Consider the following 25,061-nt stretch of genomic DNA (forward strand, 5'->3'; position numbering starts at 1 on the left):
TTGTTCTTCCCTTTATAGTGGTAATTTTTTCTGATACATGTATTGAATTAAACGATCAAGTTGACTCTTCTTACCTCTTATCAAAGATTAACCTACGAATAGCAAGGCAGAACGCAAAAGACAGGGCTCTATTTGATGTCGAGCACTACCGAACCAATTTTCATAACTTCTTTTTTGATGTCGATATTTTTGTCACTCTTATTAAAGGTTTTAAACGCAGGGCGAACAAATCTTTTCTGGGGCATAATACGACATAGAACACCCAAATTAAAATGTAAACTTGTAATAGTCTTTATATTATTATATTACTTTGCATCGTGCTAACATTTAGATTTATTTGTAAACCTATCTTTCTAAGATACAACGGGGATGCTTTTTTGGTACTTTGTACTGTACGCAACCTAAATTGTCAATAAATAAATAGGAAGTGGGTCGGGTGTGAGCCCCGAGGAACGCCAGATAAAACAATCATCTGATAAGATGTGAAGTTGTTTAGGTTCCCCATCTGAAGTTCCTGTGGTGTGGTTACTCTCTATCCTAAGCAGTAATGTACCATTATACCATTGCATCATTCAAGGTTTTATGTTACAAAATGGCAGTTATTTTTAAATGAAATGATATGGAATTTTGATAATTGATTTAATTTGAATATTGAAATGTTCAATCGGAAGTGGCCCAGTGAGAGAATGTGAAGTTGTTTCGGTGCATCTCTTGTGATGAGGTTATTTTTCTATCCTAAGTCTAGCGTACTAGACAAGATCTCAAATCTGGTAATTGGAAATAGCAGCAAATTTTCATGGAAATTATGTGGAATTTTACTTAGAATTTGAGGCAGGGCGATCGATTGAAAAAACTTTCCTTGTATACTGATTTTTTTTTGTACATATACAAAAGTTTGAAGATTTCTGCTTTATTATCTTTTGCAAATGTCAGAAAAAACAAACGACGATCGGAAGCTGTCAAATTGACAGCATTTTTTTTATTAATGGAAGGCCCTATATATTATTAGCTTAATTCGTAGATTTTTTACAATACAATTACAAATGTAATTAAACAATAAAATTATCAATAATAATAATAAATATAGAGTTTGGATAGGTAGGCAAGGAACTATCAAATGGCCTGTCAACAGCCCACACCTGAATCCGTGTGACATTTTTTTGTGGGGATACTTAAAAAATAAAATTTATTATAGTAGGCCTGAAAGTGTACAAGTCACAAGAGAAAGTTTTACAAGATCTAAACAGAGAAAATCTTGATTTTATCACCTAGTGTATCAATAGGAAATATTGTCCGAAGTATAGAAAATAATGCAGGTTATGTGAAAAATCTTTAACATTCATTATTGATAATTTTATTGTTTAATTACATTTTTAATTGTATTTGTAAAAGATCTACGAATTAAGCTATATAAGGCATTCCATTAAAAAAAAAATGCTTCGGATTGTCGAAGATATTAAAGCAAAAATCTTCAAACTTTTGTATTTACACTTTTTTTTCTATCTTTCAAAATTAACCCTGTAGTTGGGTGTCAAAACATAATGAATAACTGTACGTAATTAGTATTAGTAGTTTTCAGTGTAATAATAGTAATATATATATATATATATATATATATATATATATATATATATATATATATATATATATATATATATATATATATATATATATATATATATATATATATATATATATATATATATATATATATTATATATGATATAAATATCAATATTATCCAATACATTAAAGACTTAGTAATTATTCCATTGACTAAGCTGACGAACAGGTGTGAGGGTATTTTTCTCAACTCCTTGAAGTTGTCCAGAGTGATTCCAGTTTTCAAGAAGGGCGATGTAAATGATATAAATAATTATCGTCCAATATCTATTATCCCCACAATCGGTAAAATTCTTGAAAAGAGTCTATATTCTCAATTAGCATGTTACTTCGAGGACAACCGTTTGTTGTCACCGACCCAGTTTGGGTTTAGACGTGGTAAATCGACTTGTGGAGCGATTAGTAGAGTTCTTGATCAGGTTTTCTTTACGCGAGTCAACATTCAACAGTCCATTACGTGTGAACTGTCGTGGGGTTCTGCTTGATCCGAAATTGACGTTCGAGCAGCATATTATTGGTCTTCGTGAGAAGCTCTCCAGGGTGGTGTACTTGTTGCGCGGTTTGGTCGGCGAGGTCTCTCAAAGTATAGTCAGAATGGTATATTTTTCACTCTTTAAGGGATTATTTAGCCACCCAATTCTGGTTTGGGGTCACTCCTCACATACCGAAAGAGTGTTTTCGATACAGAGGCGAGCCATCAGGGTGATGACGCAGTTGAATTTTAGGGATGACGTAAGAGCAAAGTTTAAAGATCTCCAAATATTAAAGCATACTAAAAGCAACCAGAATCAATATCCCCTTTATATTAATGTTTGCCACCATTTCACTTGAAACAGAAATGATATGTTGATTAACTACTCAAGAATTGCAGACTAGAAATTATAAGAACTATTATGGCCCTAAATTCTTCAATCTACTGCCTGTAAGCGTCAGAGAACTGCCAGAGAGACAATTATCTATTAGGGTCAAATAACTTCTGCTGGATGGGGCCTATTACTCATTTGATAACTTTTTTACCAATTTTAATAATGGTAAGCGTTTTATGTGTTATATCGCGGTGCCTTTGTAATTAGACATACATGTAGAATTTGCTTAATGTTTTTGCCGACTTGTGTAAAACCCTAGGGTTGTTAACGTCAATAAATAAATTAAAATTAAATGAAATTAAATTCAGGGCACACAACCCAATACTCTTTTTGCACTTAAAATGAAAAAATAAAAGGGGGCGACACCACAGAACAACACCCTGTAACTAATGAATCTACAAATAAAAACCGTTTTGAGCAAAAAAAAATTACGCATCCCCCAAAAATCTGTTGTCGTCACACGATGATTCAACGACCGGAGTCCATTTTTCACCGGTGGTAGTAAAAGAAAACATTTCCGGACGGCTTCAAATGAATAATGCACCCCTAACGCATACCATTAATCAGTTGTCAATATCTGAGGAAGGGGACGCTTTTCTTTTATCGAGTGACCCGAGCCGTTGGCTTCTTGACTTATGGGCACTTGTTAGCTACACCTGTTTGGAGCTTAGCGATTCGTTCGAAGAAAAATGAAGCGTTTTTCGACACCTCGTCCTCCTCCTCCCAATTCCGGGCGAGCGACTACTAGGGGGTTGATTAATCTGGTTTCGGGCAATTTTCGTAAAATCGCGCTGTCAACAACGTTGAATATTCACTTCGGTTTTGGTGCCGCGATAAGATTTATTTTAATGACGTTTTCGGGAGGGGAAACCGAATATTTTGGAGTTTACTGCGCGTCTATTTCGTTTACGAGGTGATTCGTTTTTCCCGAATATTTAAAACGGACCAAATTATTTTAAGATTTTCAGCTTTATTAATATAAAAATTATATATTACATAAAAGCAAAAATAAATACATTACAAAATAGTAAAATAAATAAAACGATGATTTCGTCCTTTATTTTAACGCCTATTTCAATGAGAAAAATTATTTTGGGAGGTTATTGAGCTTCTATTTCGTTCAAGGGGTATTTTGCTTTTCTTATAAAGCATTTTCCGCCGCTTGTTATTCTTATAAAGGGACATAAAGCGCGACCTTCCTGTGACCTTCCTACAATTCTTATAATATTGTATATTAGTTATTTTATTATCCTACAAAATATTCGAAACAAGTTAAATGAATAACGGACGAAATTATTTTAAGATTTTCAGCTTTATTAATATAAAAATTGTATATCATATATATCATATAAAAATAAACATATATACATCACAAAATAGTAAAATAAATAAAATAAAATAAATTTATTTAAGTGCAATGATCATTCTGTTTTATTTTAACGCCTATTTCAACGGGGAAAAATATTTTGCGAAGTTATTAATCGCCTATTTCGTTCAAGGGGTATTTTTTTTCATATAAGGCATTTTTCGCTTGTTATTCTTCTAAATGGCCATAAAAGCGCGACCGTTCTGTGATATAATTTATTTTAACATTGGTTTTAATGGAAGCAGAATCTTCGGAGGGGTTATATTTAAATAAAACAATTTTTATAATATTGTATATTGGTTATTTTATTTTCCTATAAAATATTAGAAACAAATTAAATAACGGACGAAATTATTTTAAGATTTGCAGCTTTATTAATATAAAAATTACATATTATATAAAAATAAAAATAAATACATTACGAAATTGTAAAATAAATAAAATAAAATAAGTTCATTTAAGTGCGATGATGATTCCGTGTTTTGTTTTAACGCTTATTTCTATGGGAAAAAATATTTTGGGAGATTATTGAGCTTCTAACTCGTTCAAGGGATATTTTGTTTTTCTTATAAAGCATTTTTCGCTTGTTATTTTTATAAAATGGGTATACAAGTGCGACCGTTCTGTGATATAATTTATTTTAACAATGATTTTAATGGAAACAAAATATTCCGGGGATTATTATTTATATAATACAATTGTTATAATATTGCATATTAGTTATTTTACTTTCCTGCAAAATATTCGCAACAAGTTAACGGTCGGAATAGCGGACGAAAGTATTTTAAGATTTTCAGTTTTATTATTATCAAAATTATATATCATTCAAAAATAAAAATAAATACATCATAAAACAGTAAAATAAGTTTATTTATTATTTCAAAAACAATTTAACGGTCAGAATAGCGCGGACGAAATTATTTTAAGATTTTCAGTTTTATTATTATCAAAATTATATATCATACAAAAATAAAAATAAATACATCATGAAACAGTAAAATAAGTTTATTTATTATTTCAAAAACAAGTTAACGGTCGGAATAGCGGACGAAATTATTTTAATATTTTCAGTTTTATTATTATCAAAATTATATATCATACAAAAATAAAAATAAATACACCATAAAACAGTAAAATAAGTTTATTTATTATTTCAAAAACAAGTTAACGGTCGGAATAGCGGACGAAATTATTTTAATATTTTCAGTTTTATTATTATCAAAATTATATATCATACAAAAATAAAAATAAATACATCATAAAACAGTAAAATAAGTTTATTTATTATTTCAAAAACAAGTTAACGGTCGGAATAGCGGACGAAATTATTTTAATATTTTCAGTTTTATTATTATCAAAATTATATATCATACAAAAATAAAAATAAATACACCATAAAACAGTAAAATAAGTTTATTTATTATTTCAAAAACAAGTTAACGGTCGGAATAGCGGACGAAATTATTTTAATATTTTCAGTTTTATTATTATCAAAATTATATATCATACAAAAATAAAAATAAATACATCATAAAACAGTAAAATAAGTTTATTTATTATTTCAAAAACAAGTTAACGGTCGGAATAGCGGACGAAATTATTTTAAGATTTTCAGTTTTATTATTATCAAAATTATATATCATACAAAAATAAAAATAAATACATCATAAAACAGTAAAATAAGTTTATTTATTATTTCAAAAACAAGTTAACGGTCGGAATAGCGGACGAAATTATTTTAAGATTTTCAGTTTCATTAATATAAAAATTTTATATTATATAAAAATAAATACATCATAAAACAGTAAATAAAATAAAATTAAAAAAGTTTATTTATTATTTCAAAGAGAAAAATTAGTTTGGGACGTTATTAATTGCCTATTTCGTTCAAGGGGTATTTTATTTTTCTTATAAAGCATTTTTTGCTTGTTATTCTCATAAAAGGACATAAAAGTGCAAGTGATCTGTGATATAATTTATTTTAACAGCGATTTTGGTGGAAACAAAAAATATTCCGGGGGGTTATATTTAATTAATACAATTTTTATAATACTGTATATTAGCTATTGTATTTTCCTACAAATTAATGGAAACAAGTTAAATTAATAGAAGATTTTTATGATTATGATATGATTTATTTTAACAATGATTTTAATGGAAACAAAATATTCGTTATTCGGTTATTTTATTTTTCCACAAAATATTGGAAACAAGTTAAATTAACAAAAGATTTTTGGAGTTTATTTTAAAATTTTCTGGTTTTCCTTTGTTGTTCATATGAAAATAAAACAAAAATTTATAAAAGCGTGATGATTCTGTGATAAGATTTATTTTAAGGCCTATTTTAGTAGGAAAACGATATATCGGGAGGTTATTGTGGTCATTTCGTTCACGGGGTATTTTCTTCTTTCAAAATTTGATTTTTGTTTATTATTCCTATACATTTTTGGAAACAACATAATCTGGGGATTATTACTTATAAAATATAATTTTTATAATATTGTATTATATTACTTATTTTATTTTAACAACAGATGAATTCGTTTTAAAATTTTACTAGTTTCGTTCGTTGTTCACCTAAAAAAAAACAAAAATTTGAACAATGGGATTTTGGAAATGGGAAAATATACAGGGTAGCCCAAATTCAGGTCTACTTGCGTGTCGAACAGGAAAATTAATTGGAAAAATTACTTTCACGGAAAAACTATATAAAAAATTATTATATATTTTTATAACATAATTTAAAATTTTGTTTATGATTATTAAGCCATTTTATGTAAGTGTTTATCAAAAAAGCTTTGAAAATGATAAAAAAAAACGTAAAAATTAGTCCTCGTTTTCATAAAAACGGCAGTAGATTTGCCACTAATTTTCGGCAATTAACCTTTTGCTCCCGATAACCTCCAACTCCGATCCCGGCAATTCGTAAAGGGCGTATTGCCGTGTAATGAACCAGAACGATAATCGAAGAAAATAAATAGCCCCCTTTCGACAACAACGTAGGAGGAACTTAATCGCAACTCATCAAACTTCAAAACTTCCCTGTCATTACCTCTTCCGCCACGATGGATCTCGCTACGGCCGCCAGGGACGGACATGAGCAGCAAACTAAATCACTTACTTCCCAAAGATTTCAATATATTTTTTCTGTTATCGGTAGCACACATTTTCTTTGGGATAAAAAGTGCGGCAGTGATTTTAATGAGGGTTTGTTTTTTTCCAGGACAGTATTTATTTTAAATTTCTTAAATAATGTCGAATCGTTATGATGCCAGCTTTAATGTTAATAAAAAATATTGAATAAATTCATAAATAAAATATTTTCTGATTTATTTGATTATTAGTCATTATTATAATTAATAATTTTTAGTATTCTGTAAGTCAACATATTTTTTTCCATTTTTTAATGTATAGGAGACATTATAATTAAATCCCATATTGTTGATTAATTTTACTTGTTTATTTATAAGTTAAAATTGGCGTTTGCCTTAAAATTGATCACAATAAAAGAAGTAATAATAATTTATGTATTAGCAATTAAAATTTGTCAAATTTTTCATAGTTTGTTTTTGCCACTTAATTGCGAATTCTCCATAGTTATTAAATTTTTTAAAAATAAAGAGAGCTGTTTATACCATATCTTGTCGTACGCGTAATAAATAATAATAATAAATAATAATAATAATAATAATAATAATAATATATAAAATAATAATAATATATATAATAAAAATAATAATAACATAGTAGTAACACAATGCTATCGTCTCAGAAAAATAAATTTTTAAAAATATCAATATATTGTCATTAGTTGGAAACACACCAGATAACTAACTATACTATGGCTTGGTCTTATTTATTTCATCATTTCATTCATAATAATAATAATAATAAAATAATTTCCTACATTATTTATATTTAAACCAATTTTAATTGGGAGTTGCTAACCAAAGTTTTTAAAATAGTTTTAAACTTATTAGTGCCACCATTCACCTTTAACATGCAAAAAAATATTTTCTGTAAAAAATTTAATTGATATCTCACCCAATCCATTTAAATTTAAGATTTTAATTCACAAAAATATATAGCGACGAATTAAATACTTTAATTTTCATTCGATTTTCTCTATTTCTGAATTAATTTTTTGTTTTAGTTCTGTTGTTTAAGTGTTATTTTTGTTTTTTGTTGGCTTTATTTGTTGCGAAAATAAAAACAATTGGGAGTTTGTTAGTTTTCCTTATCGAAACTAGTTCATGAAAATAAAAAAGCCCAAATACAAAAAACGTATTTTAAAATTCACTAAAATCTGTTCCGACGAAAATTGTTTTTTAAGCTTTAAAAGATTCGTTTGTTTCTAATTAATTTATTTTTATTGTTAGTGTTATTATTCGTCTCTGTTAGTCTTATATGTTGTTAAAATAAAAACAATTAGTAGAGTTTGTTACTTTTTCCTTATCGAAACTAGTTTGTGAAAAGAAAAAATAAAAACTTATATTCAATACTAAAAAATAACTTCACTAAAATTCGTTCGGATAAAAAATGTTTGTTAATACTTTAAAGGATTTTTATTTGTTGGTCCTTAACTTTTAAATTGTATTGTTTATTGTTTTTACTTGCCTTTACATTTTTTACATTTTTGTAATACACATCTTACTCAATCCATTTAAATTTAATATTTTAAGAGACACAAATAGAGAGTGACGAATTAAATCTTTTATTGATATTAAAATTTCTCTATTGACCGATTAATTTATTTTTATTATTTTAGGTTTGGTGTTGGGCAGTATTTTAGAAAAAGAAAAAAGTTGTAATCAATGCTAAAAGATAATTTTTATTTTTTTGTAAGATGTTTGGTTGTTTGTATTTTTTGTTAACAACATGAGATTTACACCTCACGTGTCTTATTTAATCCAACAAAGTTATTGTAATCTAAAGACCCTTAAATCTGTTTAAAAATATTCTTGCTCGTCCAGTGATATTTAAACTATGTGCCAGCATCATTTAAAACATCACTGACCATAAATCAAAAGTTCTAAAGAAATATAACATCAAAACCAAACGTACCACTTGTCCAAAAATCTCTCAACATCTTCGATCCGTCAAAGACAAAATTCCATTTGAGATCTCAGGAGTTTACAGTATTCCCTGCATATGCGGCAAAGCAATATCAACTAGGCTCAAAGAACATGAAGGAGCCTTAGGACTAAAACAAATACACTCAACAACAGTTGCCGAACACAATCACGAAACCGGATATAAAATTTTATTCTATAAAACTAAAATTCTTGTGTGTAATCAGTTCTCTACCAACGAAAAATCCCAGAGTCTATAGAAATCTATAAGCAACCTAACAATCTTAACGGCGACTGAGGTCTTTACCTGTCACCACTATGGGAGTCAGTCATCCGACACGATGTTTATGCCCCTTATTTAGCTCCGCCCTCCTCAAACCATTTATAAGCAGGTACAGAGTAAAATGCAAGCTAGTTTCAGTCAAGCTGTGAAGAAGCCATCAGGATGATTGGCGAAACGTTAGCAAGTTCGACTCAGCAAAAACCGACGTAGGAGGAATCCAGAAGTTTTGTAAAAAGTATTACAGTAGCCTGCTGAAGTTTCTTTGAAAAAATTAAAAGTAAAAATAAAACCTTAATATTAATTATTAATTAATATAATTCAATTAATATTAATTAAGATTTTATGGTGGCTGCTTTTAGTTCGCGACAACTTGTTTGGTCGTTATCTAAACGCAGTATGCGGATTAAATTAGAAGGGTCTGCCTCAACTTGGCCTTTTGTAATCCTTGCAATAAAGCCTTTTATTATTATTATTATTATTATTATTATTATTATTATTATTATTATTATTATTATTATCATTATCATTATTATTATTATTATATTCTTAAAATTTTTCTATATGTTACTCCTATGCATTTATTTTAATCGTCATTAAATTTTTTATTATTAATTATTAATTCATTTTTATTCTTTTAGTTTTGTCCTTTAAGTGTTATTTTTCGCTTTTGTCGGCTTTATATGTTGTGAAAATAAAATCAATTGTGAGTTTGTTATTTCGTGCTTATCCGAAAACCTCCTATCCACATTTCGCAGATCGGACTCTCCGGGGGGGCACGTCACCGTCCTGCGTGTACGCGCTTCCAAGGGCAGGACGGCCCGACGTCGGGCATCGTAGTGGACTCGACGTCGCGACGCGCACCGGATCGCAGAACGAGTGTCGAGAGATCGCCACGCGGCGAGACTTTAAATATACGTAGCCGTTTTCCGAAAGAAAGTTTATTTTGGATTGTTCGCGATTCTTCGTACGTATGTGGATAATGCGCGTGAGTTAGATGAGACTCTTGGGGTACGTATTTCCAACTTGCTCATTTGCAAAATACCGCGATTACAATAAAAAAAAATGCTTTTTTCATATAATTCGAATAATTGATCAGTGTAAATAGTGTTTTTCGAAATTTCCTGGAGAGCAGCCGGTCTTACTATAAATTTTTTATTTTAACTAAACTTCTTGGCAAAAAATAAAAATTTAGTTTCAAAATAAAAGGAAACACCAATTTGAAAGATTTTTATATTTTTTATTATTATCCATTAGGATTTTTTATACTCCTTAAAAAATGACTTTACTTGCGAAAAAAACAAGAATCATTTAAAAGTGAAAGGACGATTTTTGATATTTTCGGATATTTTCCCCAGCGCAGGATTGCGTTTTCTTATACCGATTGCGTAAGAGGCCAGTAACGCGAACAATTTTTTGTTATTGACCTTTCCGCGTGGATGACTAAGAAAAATCGAAAACGAATTGGTCTCTCCTCTAGCAACCTGTCGGCAAATTTATCATAAAAAATGATAGCAATTGAATGATTTCGGACCATTCTTTTTAAGTAGTAAGTTTTTACGGTATCCTGGGGAAACTGAATAGGTCCGGTTGACCTTAAAATGCGGATAGATCCGGTGCCCCTTTTAGTAGTTTACAAACCCCCGACATAGAATTATAATTATAACAAATAACAATACAAATAATACAAATTTATTAAATAATGATAGTAAAGGGTGAGTCAACTATAGAGTTAGGTTTGGAAGTTACGAGAAAATGACAATTACAAAAGTTGTAAGGATTGTTAAGATGCACAATTTAAAATTATTTTGAAGTGTACAAGGCGGATCATAATTTTGTTTTGAAATTATTTTTTTTTTAATTTTTTTAATTAATAATAATACTTAAAACCTAAGTTTTTTCGATATTATAATTTTTCCACAATTGCAAGAAAAAAAGAATTTTAATTAGATGCTACAGGGTGTTCGAAATAAACGAATAGATTCGTTTATACTTTAAAATAATTTTAAATTGTGCATCCTAACAATATTTACATGTACCCTCTTCTTATAACTTATAACTTCTATAATTTATATGTTAGACATTTTATGTAGGACTAACGCACATTATAAACGAACTAAACTAGGACTACTAAGCTCTAGATTCGAACATAGTTTTGGTTTTGATTTTGTTGATACTTAGTACTTTCGCCAATTATATATTCTGGCAATTTCAAGTTTTTATATGTAATCTGTTTTTTAATTTAGACGTGTTTGTGTCTTCGCCAGTTGTGACCACAATGCCCCCTCAGTGTTTAGAGGATATTTTGGCACATTATGGGTACTATTCAACTTTGTTTTTGTGATGGAATGTTCCCCCTTAATAACGCTTGACTCCATAATAAAAAGCCAAATGAACTGAGCCTTACCACCCTTATTTGCTCCCTCTTCATACATAAGTTATATAGGAACATAGGAATCTGCCTTTTCCACTATGGGCTGAAGTGCACTGGCCAGATGTTTTTCCAGCTTGCATAATGGTGAGTTATATATAGTAGAAGAGGCACTCTTGCTTATAGAAGAAAACGAAGATCTTCCGGCGTACATAATGGATCTGTCAAGACATTGCCTGAAAAACGCTTACTTTATGTACAACGGGAAAATTTACCGACAAGTAGATGGAACAGCAATGGGATCATCTCTCTCACCTGTGATTGCCAACCTCTTCATGATTTACTTCGAAAAGAAAGTAATAGAGAAGGCAAATCTGAAGTCAAAACTATGGACAAGACATGTAGATGACGTATTTGTTGTATGGCCTTTTGGCAAGGAGGAGCTTTTGAAATTTCTAGATCATCTGAATTCCATTCACCCAAGGATTCAATTTACAATAGAACTTGAAGAGGATAACAGTCTGCCCTTTTTAGATGTGCACATCACAAGGACCGAAGATGGATACTTGGAACACACTGTCTATAGAAAACCAACTCACACTAATCGATATCTGAACGCTAAATCTCATCACCACCCATCACAGATACAGGCAGTGGCAAATACATTAATTGCTCGGTCCTTCAGGCTCACAAACGAGAGGAACAGAGATGAAGAACTGAAGAAAATTAGTACCTGTCTTCGACAAAACGGATACCAAAGGCGCATCATCAGCAAGGCAATCAGTAAACAACAACAACCGCAGCAGAGAGCGCAGGACGAGACCCAACAAAGATCGGTCGCTGTCCTGCCATACATCAAGGGGGTTACTGACAAAATCGGCCGAATATTACGGAAACACGACATATCAACGGCATACAAACCTGATCATACCATCTGAGCAATACTAAGAAACCCACAACAAAAAATTACCCTGGAAAACCAGGGAGTATACAGTGTAGCATGCGGATCGTGCAGCCTGACGTATGTGGGACAGACCAACAGAAGGATTTCAGCCAGGCTCGAGGAACATCGTTTAGCCATAAGAAACAAATAAACATCTGCTTTGTTTCAGCACCAACATCAGACAGGCCATAAAATTGATTTCGGTACCTGCAAACAAATAGCTAATATTCCTGATTTTAGGACTAGGATTATACGAGAGGCCATCGAGATAGAAAAGTCCGAACACCTGAATACGAGAGACGACGCTCTGCATTTATCCAATACGTGGAGAACGATAAATCAAACAGCAGAGCGATACGCAGCAGCCGACGGGGACATCGCAACTACGATCGGGCGAAATTAACAACGCGACAATTCAGGGGGCGGAGCCACCTCCCCCCACGCACAAGCAGCACCGTTACCATCTCCGGCGCAGAGTATAAATACCGCACGCACCGCCGATAACCTCCCAGTGTTCGAAGTGTTTTCGGAGCGCGAGCATTGAAGATGCCAAGTGAGATTTTGGATATATAGGTTGTTATGTGGTTATTTTTATCACGTTGAAGACTAGCACGATAAGTTTGTCTTTTTACACTCCCTGCTAAGCCATCACACGCTCCTTTGCCATGAGATGTAGCGAAGAAAGTCCAATCAGCGTCAACACCAAAATCATTTTCATGATTAACTAAATTGGCAAAATTATATTTAAATAATCATTACAACTAATTTGTAATCGCATAATTTCATAATTCACTCGGCCCATTTAAAAAAAAAGAAAATATTATTATTACAATTAAAAATTATAATACTAAAATATTTGAAATTATTTCATGCTTTGCGCATAAACTTATGTCACGAAAGGACAGGAATGACTTCTAAAATGATTTAGTTATTTACTAGGATACGTGAAAACCAAATGAAAATCGTAACGGAGCGGTTTTTCTTTTGTTAACTAAAGATGGAGTGTTGACTAGTAAATTTAAAAATAATAATTTACTAAATTACCTAGAAAAAATAAATATACATCATAACAGTTTTAAAAATTTAAAGTTGATTGTTTTTTTCTACATTTACGCTGTTTGGTAAAAATAATTAGAAAAAAATGATAGTATTCTTTATAATATTGTTAAAAAAATAAATAAATAATAATAAAATTTGTTTTATAATAATATTATATATATAAATATTATAGGTATGGAGACAAAACGAGAACTCCAGAAGAAGTTAGTAATTTGTTTAACGCAAAATATCTTGAAAGATTCATTACAAGAACCACCGTGAGTAAAATTGAGGGAAAATTTTATTTTATTTATATTTATAGAAGCAGTTCATTTTTAATATTGTAAATCGTATATTTTCATGGACCACCCTTAGCATAAACGGTGTTATTTTCCTGCGCGCATCCCGATCCTATTTTCCATATCTTCTGGTGTTGTGGGGGGATTCACGTTAACACGATAATATCATATCGCCACAAAAGGAAATCTAGTGGTGTTAAGTCAAATGATTGAAGGGGCCATCCGATCAATCCACCTATACTGATCATTTTCTGTGGGTAATGCGGAATCATTCTGTGTTGATAAAACAACCCAATGCCCTCGCGAACTCTGAAACGCGGATATTGCGTTAGACGTGGCAACGTCTATCGCCTCCCTTGATCACGCTGCATACACGCAACTGACGGCCCCGACGGCGCCTGTTTTCCAGACATGCGTTGCGCGAAGTAGTTAGTCGACCGCGACCGCCCTTGACAATAGAAACGTGAAAATCGCCCTATCGCTAGACCCCCCTTTAAGCCCCTTTCACTCTTAATATAAGTATAAGTAAGGTATCCTCTTTGGACTAGCCTCTCAAATGGTTTCTTTCGAGGAAGTTTAATCTCTATTTTAACGCAAATTGTGTTTGTGATTAACTCGAATAAACTGATTTGTTAAACGCCTTATCTTGTACCGTCGTCGCGTTGTGACTGAATATAGTTTGTGTTGTGTAAAACGGCTATTATTTCAAATAAACCAGCCCCGCAAGAATACAGTCCGCACCCCCAACAAATCAACCCGTTAGATGGTGGTGAAGCAAGGATACGTTTCTCCCCCATTCTGCATAAAGTGGTTCCCGAAAAAAACATGGTCAACTAACTTCAAAGTGTTTTATTCCACACCAGACATTCAGTGACCAAAAATTATCTACATCTATTGCTTCAAAATTACGATCTAGAAGTTCTTGCTGCAGTTCCATATGGAAGGGATGATATTTATGTTTTCTAGTGGTGGTATCACATAAGCTAGCTACCAGACGATTATCTTGAACTTGAAATAAAATTTACAATCCTTTTCCCTCATTGGTAGCATTCCAATCACTTCTCGTTTTTCATATTCAGTACTATCACTATCTTCAAACCGTTCCATTAAACCCTGAAGAGATGGAGAAGTTGGTAGACGTCTGTTAGGGTACTTCGCCTTGTACAGTCTTACTGGCAACAAAAAATTTTTTTTGGCCTTACCCAGTATATAAATCTAGTAAAAACTAGTATCTTTTTAGAAAAAATGTTATTAATAAAAAAGAATTTTAAAAAGAATTCAAAAATTTTGAAAATGGTCTGTTCCATTTTAAAAAATATGTACTTTTGTATTTACCATTTTCTCACAACTTTTGAAACTAATGAAATAATAAACTTTACTCGATCTCACCCTGTACTTTCATTTTGCAATGTAGTTTTCAACCACGCTCAGCTCATCAAAGTTGCATTTTGGTTGTTTTTTTAATTGAATTCTCATTTAAACTGAATTTTTAGTACGTTTTTTATATTATATTGCTACAAATCGGCGTGAAAGAGGTTTGCGTGTCGGCGTGCCGCAGTTTGTAAAAACCGCTCGATAATGGCGGAGTTCTTCGTTCGCGATATTTTTAGGGGCGAGTGTGCCGGACAAGAACTAATGAATGGGATAAGCAGCGTCGAAGGGTTACTTTTTAAGCTTCCGACGAAAGAAAGCTTAGAGGAGGAATAAAACCCGACTTCGCTATACTATATAGCGTCGAACGACCATTTCTGCCTTACCAGTAGTTGCGTTTTTGAAAACGGAAAGGCTCTTAAACCGATATTTTGCAGTAATATGACATTATCACCGTCAGGTTTAACAAGAAATCAAAAGGGAGTCCGTTAGATTCCATTTAGTATTAGTATTAGTAAATTAATTAAATTATTTGATTAAATTTTATATCCGTTAATTAAATTGTTAATTTTAAATTTGAATTAAATTAATTCCTCAAATTATCAATACATCGAAGTGTGTGAACTAACCTCATGACCGGTGCATTTTGCAACATTTTTTTTTTATACTTGCAATAAACGAATTTCCTACTGAAAAAAATGGTAATTAAGCTTTCTTCGTGCCTTTGTACGTATTGTCTCAAAATGGCTCAAAAGTAAATACCTGTTTATTTAAGGTTATGAAATATTCTTTACCAACGAGCCTGAAAGATTGTCTAGTGTTTCGGTATCAAATTCACAATGGTCCTCCCCTGCTTCAGCAATTATATAATAATTATAATAAATATTTTGAATCCAGCTCAGTTTTAGACTTTTATTATTATTATAGATTATTGTTTCGTTATATTGTAATATTCGGTTAATGTTGAGTAGTTGAGATCGAGATCGAGAGAGACTTTTGGGTGTAATTTTGTGGAAATCTTGTTCAACAATTTAAAATATCTCAATAAAGACGATTATTATAAATAAAAGAGAAAAATATTGAGCAGTTGAAGAAGTCGAACGAAAATTACGGCAAGAATTGAGCAAGTCGGACGGGCCTTTACAGATATGAAACAATTTTTTAAAAGATCGGTTCTTAGCATGGAACTTCGTATGAGGCATAACATATATATTTTACTTTTTGGTTGGGAAAGTTGGTCCATCCATGGAAAAGAAAATCTAGCCATTTGAAATGTATTTTTATATGGAAGAATGTTGCGTATGTAAGCGTATGATTTGCGATGGTACAGTCGGTCGTAAAAGCACTGCGTCCACACTTATACCAATAATGGTAAAACCCACCCATTTACCTGTCAGTGTTCTACCTTGGTCTATTACGCTTCGACCCAGATAGTACCAATTACCGTAGTCTCCACTACAAAACAGGCTCGCATTTTTGAAAAACTGCTACCCAAAACCCTTTTAAGATGTTTTAAGATTATCATTGTATATGTAATATATATATATATATATATATATATATATATATATATATATATATATATATATATATATATATATATATATATATATATATATATATATATATATATATATATATATATATATATATATATATATATATATATATATATATATATAATAAACATAATAAAAATACTGGGAAAAGAAAATACACTTGATACAACGGTACCACCAAGGATCATTTTCTGGTAGTAGAAGTTCCAATTTTGGCCGTGGTTTACTTGGAAATAATTAATATGCTGATACACTGCGAAGTGAATATTGAGGCTCTTCATATGTCGAAAGCAGAATGCATGGCTCAAAGGCCTCAATTGATATATTTAGAACGGCAGTTTGTGAAAATAATATTGAAGAAGAAGAAGATTAAGATGAACAAGGACTTACTTAACTAAATTATCCAAATAGCATTGTCCTTTAACCCTGTTATATGTTACACTATATATCGAATTAATAAGTGTCTTACTAGTATTATTATTAATTTAAAATGTTTTTGCCATAAACGCTTTGATAAGAGGGGTTCTGGTCTAGTCTACCCTAACTTTAGTTTATTGTTGTTGAATTTCGCTTCGGATTTAATGAAAGACAAAAAAAAAACCAAAACGAACCAAACATGTACGCTTGGGTAGACCGCATACCAAACCCGAAATAAAAATGTTAAATTTAATTAATATTTTTTTAATTAACATTAAATTATATATTAAAATGTTCGTGTCGGCCAAAAAGTTCGCGAACCAACCGGCACAATCGGTTTTAACGGGCAATAACGATTTTTTGAACTGCCGGGGCATTCCTAATTAACATTCCGATTAAACAGAATCGCTAACAGGTTACTAATTGGCAATGTTTTGCGTCGCGATGCCGAATGAAAATGCGATTACGATTGTGCTGCGAAACGAAGCAAAATGTCCTTAACTTTTAATTTCGCAAAATCGAACGAAGCCTTCGCGGCCTCCCGATTAATTATTTAGGATCAACCGTTAGATGTTATTTAAGTCGCGTAAAATGCAATTAGTTGCTTAAGTTTCAAGTTAGCGGGCGTTTTGTTTTCAGCGTTAATCTTTGCCGTTGAAAATGGCCGATTCTCGTTCGAAAAGTTTCTTTTCTATTTAAATTACATTAAATTTAAATTAACTTTCTTAAGACACTGTTATAATCCTTTTTTAAATTCACGTTACTTACTTTTTAAGGAAATAAGTTGTGCGTTAGTTCGCACTTGATTAAGTTAAAAAATACTTTAAAAAAATAAAATTAAAAAATCCGTTGCCCATGTGAAATTGAAAAGTTTCTAAAAATATCTTAAACAAATCATTAAAGACGGGGTGTGATTCCATGTTTTACCTTCACTTAACCACTGACGGCATCTCCGTAAATGTTATCTTTATAACAAAATTATAAAATTGAAGTCTTCGCACTTTCTTTTCGAGAAAATCATTTTTCGCAAGGACGTTGGCAATTTAAAGGCCTGATACGCATCCACACTTGTGCCATTTTTTAACGATCCTTTAAATATGACTAAATAACTAAATGGCTAAAACATATAAGGCATTGGATCAGTCCCTTAAATTGCTACTAAACAATACCTTTTCTACAAGTGTTATTATCATTAAAAATTTAAATAATTTACACTGTAAACTACTATGTACGTTTTTTTTGCTTAAATACTGCTATTTACTTTTTTGGTTTTTTTTTATGTGTATCTCTCATGCAGCGCTGCTACCTTTTTTTAGGATAGGTTTAAAAATAAAGTCCCAAAGTAATTTATTTTGTTTCTAAGAACAAAGTTATTGTTATTAGATATTACTATTACTATTAAAGTAAATTTCCATTAGTGACTAACGTACAATATAGGCTGTTTCACGGTTGATGGTACCTTACATATTTGGTTAGTTTCATAAGCGGCGATGCTCTGTCGATTAAAAATATTTTTAACGCTGCGGTGTTGCCGCTCTTTCCAAAAAGTAGCATCAACATTGAAATTTTAAACGGGACACCATATATATTTTTGCATTTTCCGCTCGCTAATACTTTACGATTATTTTTGAATAATGCGTCTATACATATCCCTAGTAGTTTTTGAAAAATTAATTATTTTCTTTATTTGTTGACCAAAGCATAGCTTCGATTAAATTTTTATTACTACGACGCTGAAGCTAGGAAAAAGTTAAAACTTTGAACATCTTAGGGAGGTACCATGTGCCAAATAAAACGATCCAATATACGATCTGGAAATTCCTAGGAGATACGAAAAAAAATTTTGTACAAAAGTTTGTTGGACTCTCCTGTATATTTCGACATTTTTGGAATTCTACGTTAAAATAAGAAATTCCTACTCCAATTTTGTATAGTTTAAGCAGAAAATGATATTCACACAGAAAAATGAATCCAATTTTTACGTTCGCCATTGCATTCTAAACACTTTGAAGTGGACTGGTGGTAGTAGCCCTTATCCCCGATTCGAAAGGACATTAGAATATGTGTAATATACAGGATGTTCCATTTGTAAAAATGCACTTCTCACCCTTTTTTATCGTTACTTTTGCCCAACCCTGTGTAATAGGTGCAGGATCGTGTTATATAAAAACAATTATGGCGCATTAGCGGTTCTCAAAATGCAATAATATACATGGCGTCCCATTTAAAATTGTAATGTTGATGCTATTTTTCCGAAGAAGTGGCAACGTCGCACCGTTAATCAATAGAGCATCGAAACAATCCAAATTTTCAGAGCAATCCAATGTACCGCTCGCCGTAAACGTCTAAGGTGAAACACCCCGTATATTTGACGACATTTTTCGTGAATGCATAGAATCTGTGAGTGTCCTGTTAGAACTTCTGGAGAACTAGATAGGTTTTCTTTTCAAATCTGATCGGCTACGTTGATAATTCAAATTGAAAAAACGACATTGTAATTTCAACACCATGTATATTAGTCCATTTTTTAATTCTGCGTAAAATTAAGTTTTGTTAACATTTCCCTATACAAAAATTAATTTTAATTTTTTGCATTATTTAAAGCTTCATCTTTTTATGAGAGTAAGAGGGCTATTTCACAATTTAAATACGCGAATTTAGAGGTAAATCATACATGGTGTCCCAAAAATACCTATTTTTTGAACTTCTATAAATGTTTCATGCATAGAAATTTCAAACTCAGGGTGCAATTGCATCTAGTAATTGCAAAAAAATAGTTTTGGCAAAAGGAATTGAAAATAATCTTGAAATGTTTGTGAAAAGGAACGAAAGAGAAAAAATGTAAATAAAACCAGTCTTAAAAACTGAAAAGAAAAGTGTACGCAGAATCTATGAATAATTATTATTTTGCTATTTTTTATTAGTTTTGGTTTAAATATTTTTAGAAAAATTTAACGTCATTCTCTATGAAGGCAATTGCAATTTAGTTGGCCTTGGTGAGAATTAATAAAATTTTTCATTTGAATAGATTTTGAGTGCAGCTTTTACAAACTTTTTTATTTGCTATCTTTTTAAACATACAATAGGTAGATTTGGTATTGAAACGGTCGAAAATAACAAGTCAAATTACATTTTGTAAAAAGAAATAGTATCAATAATGGCACAGAAAAAAAATTAATGGATATGGTGGATATTTCGGTTATAATTGAAGATTGAACTATTGAAGCATTGCTGCCCCTGTCCGACGCCTATGTCTTTAATAAAAAATCCCCTTTCTTACGCATTCCCGGGAGTAACCTTACTTTATCAACTAATATGCTTGCTTATCCGTTATACGTCCAGAAAGTCCTAATCAAATTTCATATGAGACAAAAATCGCATTTTCTTTCCGGTCCGCGTGATTAAAATTGGGAAAGGGCCGTGGACGTTATTGTAAGACGCCGATACGGGCCTCAACAGGTGGTTTTGAACTTGTTGCCGGTATCATCGAATACGGCCCGACACACTGTGAGATTTGTAAATTATCTCTTCATAATTTGTAACGTCGTGATCTAGCAAGTAAAATTTCAACGGCTCAGTTTTATTGAGATTTAGGGAAATATGAAAGCATGAAAGGTATAATGAAATATTCAAAAAAAATAACAACAATTTAATTGTAAAGTGTATGCGATAGGTATAAGAGATGAACACAATTTAATATTTTCTGATTAAAACTAAACGCATTTGTATTTTATAGTCTTGACTTATGGTCATATTATTATACTATCATTGTTGAAGTTGATATGGGTGATTTAACTGTATGTTTTTATGTATTTTATTGTTTGTTCTCGCTGGCACTTAATTAATAATCTAATCATGAAATTTTTGTATCATATAGACGACATATTTCGTCATTTTTTTAATATAATATATTATAGAATATATCATATTAATAATATTAACAATATTTTTAAAATTTATCTATAAATTCCCTTTTTTTGTCACAATAGGTGATTTAAACTAATTGCCTCATAAATTTTTATTTTTATGATCCAATTAAACAAAAATTTACACTTTTTTTTAAATTAATACTGAATTCCGGTTCAATAACTTTCGTCGTTAAAATTTAACGAATTTTTTAATTTGAATTTATATGACGCCGGCGGTATCTATTATGTTCAAAGTACTGTTTACAAAAATCGAGTTGATGAAATAGTGCAACGAATTTATATATGATTTTAGAACTCAAATTTATTTTATGTCAGTAGTGTGGAACGGAAGGGCATTTGCTTCTCGTTTTAGGCGCTTTGAAGTTGTAGTGAATAGCTCTCAGCCTTTTTATTTCTATAGTGAAATAGATGAATAAAATGCATAAAAAAACTTTAAAAAGTCTAGTTTTAGAAATTTTAAGTAATATTGCAATGCAAAAATCTGGAACACTGTACATTTAATCGAGGTAAACGTAGTATATATATTTTTTTTACTTATAAAGCTTCATCCTATCATAATTTTCAACAATAAAACAAAACAGAAGTTATCGCATAAAATAGCCAGATTTTGGGGTGTATTTCTTTTTTTCAAATAATATGTAGAGGACACTAATACCTCTATAGTCGTATTCGTCAAAATCTTTTCCAGCTCTCAAAAAATACAATTTCGGGAACTAAACTTCAACACCCCATATTATTTGGTTCGCCATTATTATTTTCGTGACTTCAATCTAGTAGTGCTTATTGGTGCATTCATTATAGACAACGCACATTACATGGCAAAATTATAGTCTTCCAAATAAGAAAATTAATTTAATTTTTACTGTTTAGAAATCGTCCTGAATTGGTGGTTTATAAATCATACTTTATGACGTTTCGCCAAACATCCTGTTGACTTCTTCAGTGCTTAACGCAAAACAGAAAACTGAATCTGCTTCCGTGAAACTCTGAAGAAGTCGACAGGATGATTGGCGAAACGTCAGCATACTTCATTTATAAACAACCGATTCAGAAGGAAACCAGGAGGTTTGTAAATAGTATTGAAAAAAGATTCTTTGTAAAATTTCGCTTTATATACAAAAAATATTATTTCTGACTGTGAAATAATCATCACGGAACACATTGATGCATTAAAAAAAAACACATACTTGGCGATTAAAAAAATATGTTACAGAAAACTTCACACAGCATTCGAAATGTTATACAGCTCAGTGAATTGGACTTTTTCACTTTTTCACAGTGGTTTGCATAACATAACAATTCAACATAAACTTCTATCTAATCATTATTATTATTTAATTTTTTTCTACTTAATTTGTAACATTAACTTGGTAACATAAACTTCTAGGATAGGGCGAATGTATGTGATAAAAAGTCTGCAAGCCAGAAATGGATGGCATAGCCCTCTAAAATATCTCCATTTTCTTTTCGAACATCCCATGTTATATAATATTTATATATTATATAACTGAGGTTGAGGTTGAGATGCAATAAAATGTTGATTTATATTATTTTCAGAGTAAGTGCATAACATAAAATTAAAAATAAGTCCTACAATTTGAAAATATAAAAAATAATAAATGAAGTATTAATTTCACAAGTTTATCTGTATTTGTGTTATTAGTGACAACTAATACAAAAATTAAAATTCATGCCCACTAGCAATTAACTATTATACAGGACGAATCAAACTTTAAAACTAATACTATTAAATGATCAAAATAATCAAAACAAAATCGATCTTTTGGATGAAATAATTACGTATAGTACGTACAGTATTTCCAATTAATAGCTAATTTAACTTGTACAGTTTTAGGTGAAATGAACGGTAACGCTGGTATCTCCACCACCATTATCCGCAAGGAAGTATCACAATGCCTTTGTTTATTATGTTTTATCAGCAAAGATGTCAGTCGAAAATTAAAGTAAAATTGACAGATTTCATTAATTCAGGACATACGCATTTAAAAAAAAATCATTTAAGTTCGCTGCACAGATGTGCGCACAATTTCGTATAGCTAGAATGGTTTGATATTATAGAAACGTATCTCATTAAATAGGGAAATTTGCAGAATATGAAAAAACAATATTTTTTAATTTATATTAATGCATATTATCACCTTCGTTATGTTTCGTCCTTTTAAATGCCAAAGCAAAAATGATTGCGACAAAAGTGCATTTCGATTTGACGTATCTCTGTCTAAACAATAATAATACATCATTTGTATTCAACGCCTACTAGATATTTGGAGTCCTGGCAAAATAAGATTGCCCTTGTGTATGGAATATTTACAAAACGACCACAGTGCACCGTTTCGGAGTCTTGAATGCGATAAATATATTGGAAAAGTAGTCCTTATCCATATCCTTATTTTCAGTTCCGCAAGGCAAAACATTATTTACTTACCTGGAGAGTTTTTTTTACTGGCGACCCGCACAACCTTACATTCATCGGCAATGTATCCAAAATATCGAAACATTCTTACCTACAACAATTAGTAACATGAGGTACAATCTACATCATCACACGTCATACCTTTTATACATTCATCGATGCTTCAATTTTTCAAAGACACAATACGAAAACGCAGAACAAATTTTTGATAATCCAAAATTAAATAGCACAAAACGACAATCACAAAAGCGAGGTTAATAGTGTATAAGCCGATCGGTTGTTCTACGCAAGCGTGAAGCTTCGGCGCCCGAAATTACTGGGGTGTACGTATACGAACGATTTCCCTTGCTGTTCACAGCCGACTGGATATGCGTTTTAAAATTTTTTAGGTGGTTTTAACGTTAACACCTGTTTTTTTTGTAATGGAATTAGCATTTTATAGTAGAATTAAAAATCGTGTCATTTCATTACGCCCGAAAAATGTCCGAACCGTTTAGTTTATCGAGGTGTTATTTATTATTTGCATGCAGCGTGCTGCAAAATTTCAAACAACGCATAAATTTCCATTTAAAATCGGGCGTTGTTAAATTTGGCGCGGTAAAAACGATCTCATTTTGTCGTACGTTATTGTTATATTATAGCGCGTTACATTTAAAATAATTAAAACAGAATTGAAATTCGATGGCCGACGGGTTTGTTTGCTTATTTCCCCGATGTGATAAATATGACAAATTCGGTTTTCGTTTTCAATTTTTTCTTTAACCAAGTACGAATTAATTAATTGCAGGTTAAATACAAATACAAAATAAAAGTGATTTATACACAGCATATGTTAGTTTTGTAATGGTACCGACCAATCAGAACGCGGCGACTAGTTCCTATCATGGCGCCAAATTCAAACTTTTTTAAACTTTTTTTAAACGGCATCGTCAAAACGCTATTTAGGTACTTACTTGACGTATTATTATTGGAGAGTATATGATTGTGATCGTTTAGTTTGATTAATTTTGATGAATAAACATTAATTTATTATAAATTGTGTTTATACTACTTTTATGAATGATTTTTGGGTGAATAGCGATATAAATGAGTAATATTATGCATCTAATGTTTTACAATTTACCTTTAATTGCTAGTGTGCTCTATAAATAATAAAAATTATCAAATTAAGGATAAATAAACACTGATCGCAGTGTACAGTTATTTTAAAGCTAATATACAGGGTGTTCGTTAATAAGATTCGATTAAAGTGATTCTATACGATTTTACATACAAAATAAGAAAAATTTTTCATAGAAAAATGGGCCAAAAAAATATGACACAGGGCTTAGGATCTGCTGCGGCCTGGTGATACAGAGTAACAAACTTTTAAAATGGGTTTATAATAAATATCTTCAATATTCCTTGACTGAAGTTATTTTTTATTTTGACAAGAGGACAATTTGGGATTAATGAAATTAAAATTATCAAGTGCACTGGCACCCCTGGAGGCA

The 25,061-nt window shown here is 31.0% G+C and overlaps 1 protein-coding gene across 12 annotated transcripts in view; it reads left to right on the forward strand.

The window, feature by feature from the left end:
• The window catches only part of LOC132704166 (diuretic hormone receptor-like), a 325,297-nt gene that overhangs the window by 16,052 nt on the left and 284,184 nt on the right, over window positions 1-25,061 (forward strand). For 4 of the 12 annotated variants that reach the window (XM_060674002.1, XM_060674001.1, XM_060674003.1 and 1 more), the window contains exon 2: window positions 9,966-10,218. The exons of the other annotated variants lie outside the window; for them this stretch is intronic. The gene's annotated coding sequence lies outside the window, so the exon portion shown is untranslated. The remainder of the gene's footprint in view (window positions 1-9,965; window positions 10,219-25,061) is intronic. 12 annotated transcript variants of the gene reach the window in all.

Source organism: Cylas formicarius, unplaced genomic scaffold, assembly GCF_029955315.1.
Source record: "Cylas formicarius isolate icCylForm1 unplaced genomic scaffold, icCylForm1.1 PGA_scaffold_6__28_contigs__length_40554024, whole genome shotgun sequence".
Lineage (NCBI taxonomy): Eukaryota > Metazoa > Arthropoda > Insecta > Coleoptera > Brentidae > Cylas > Cylas formicarius.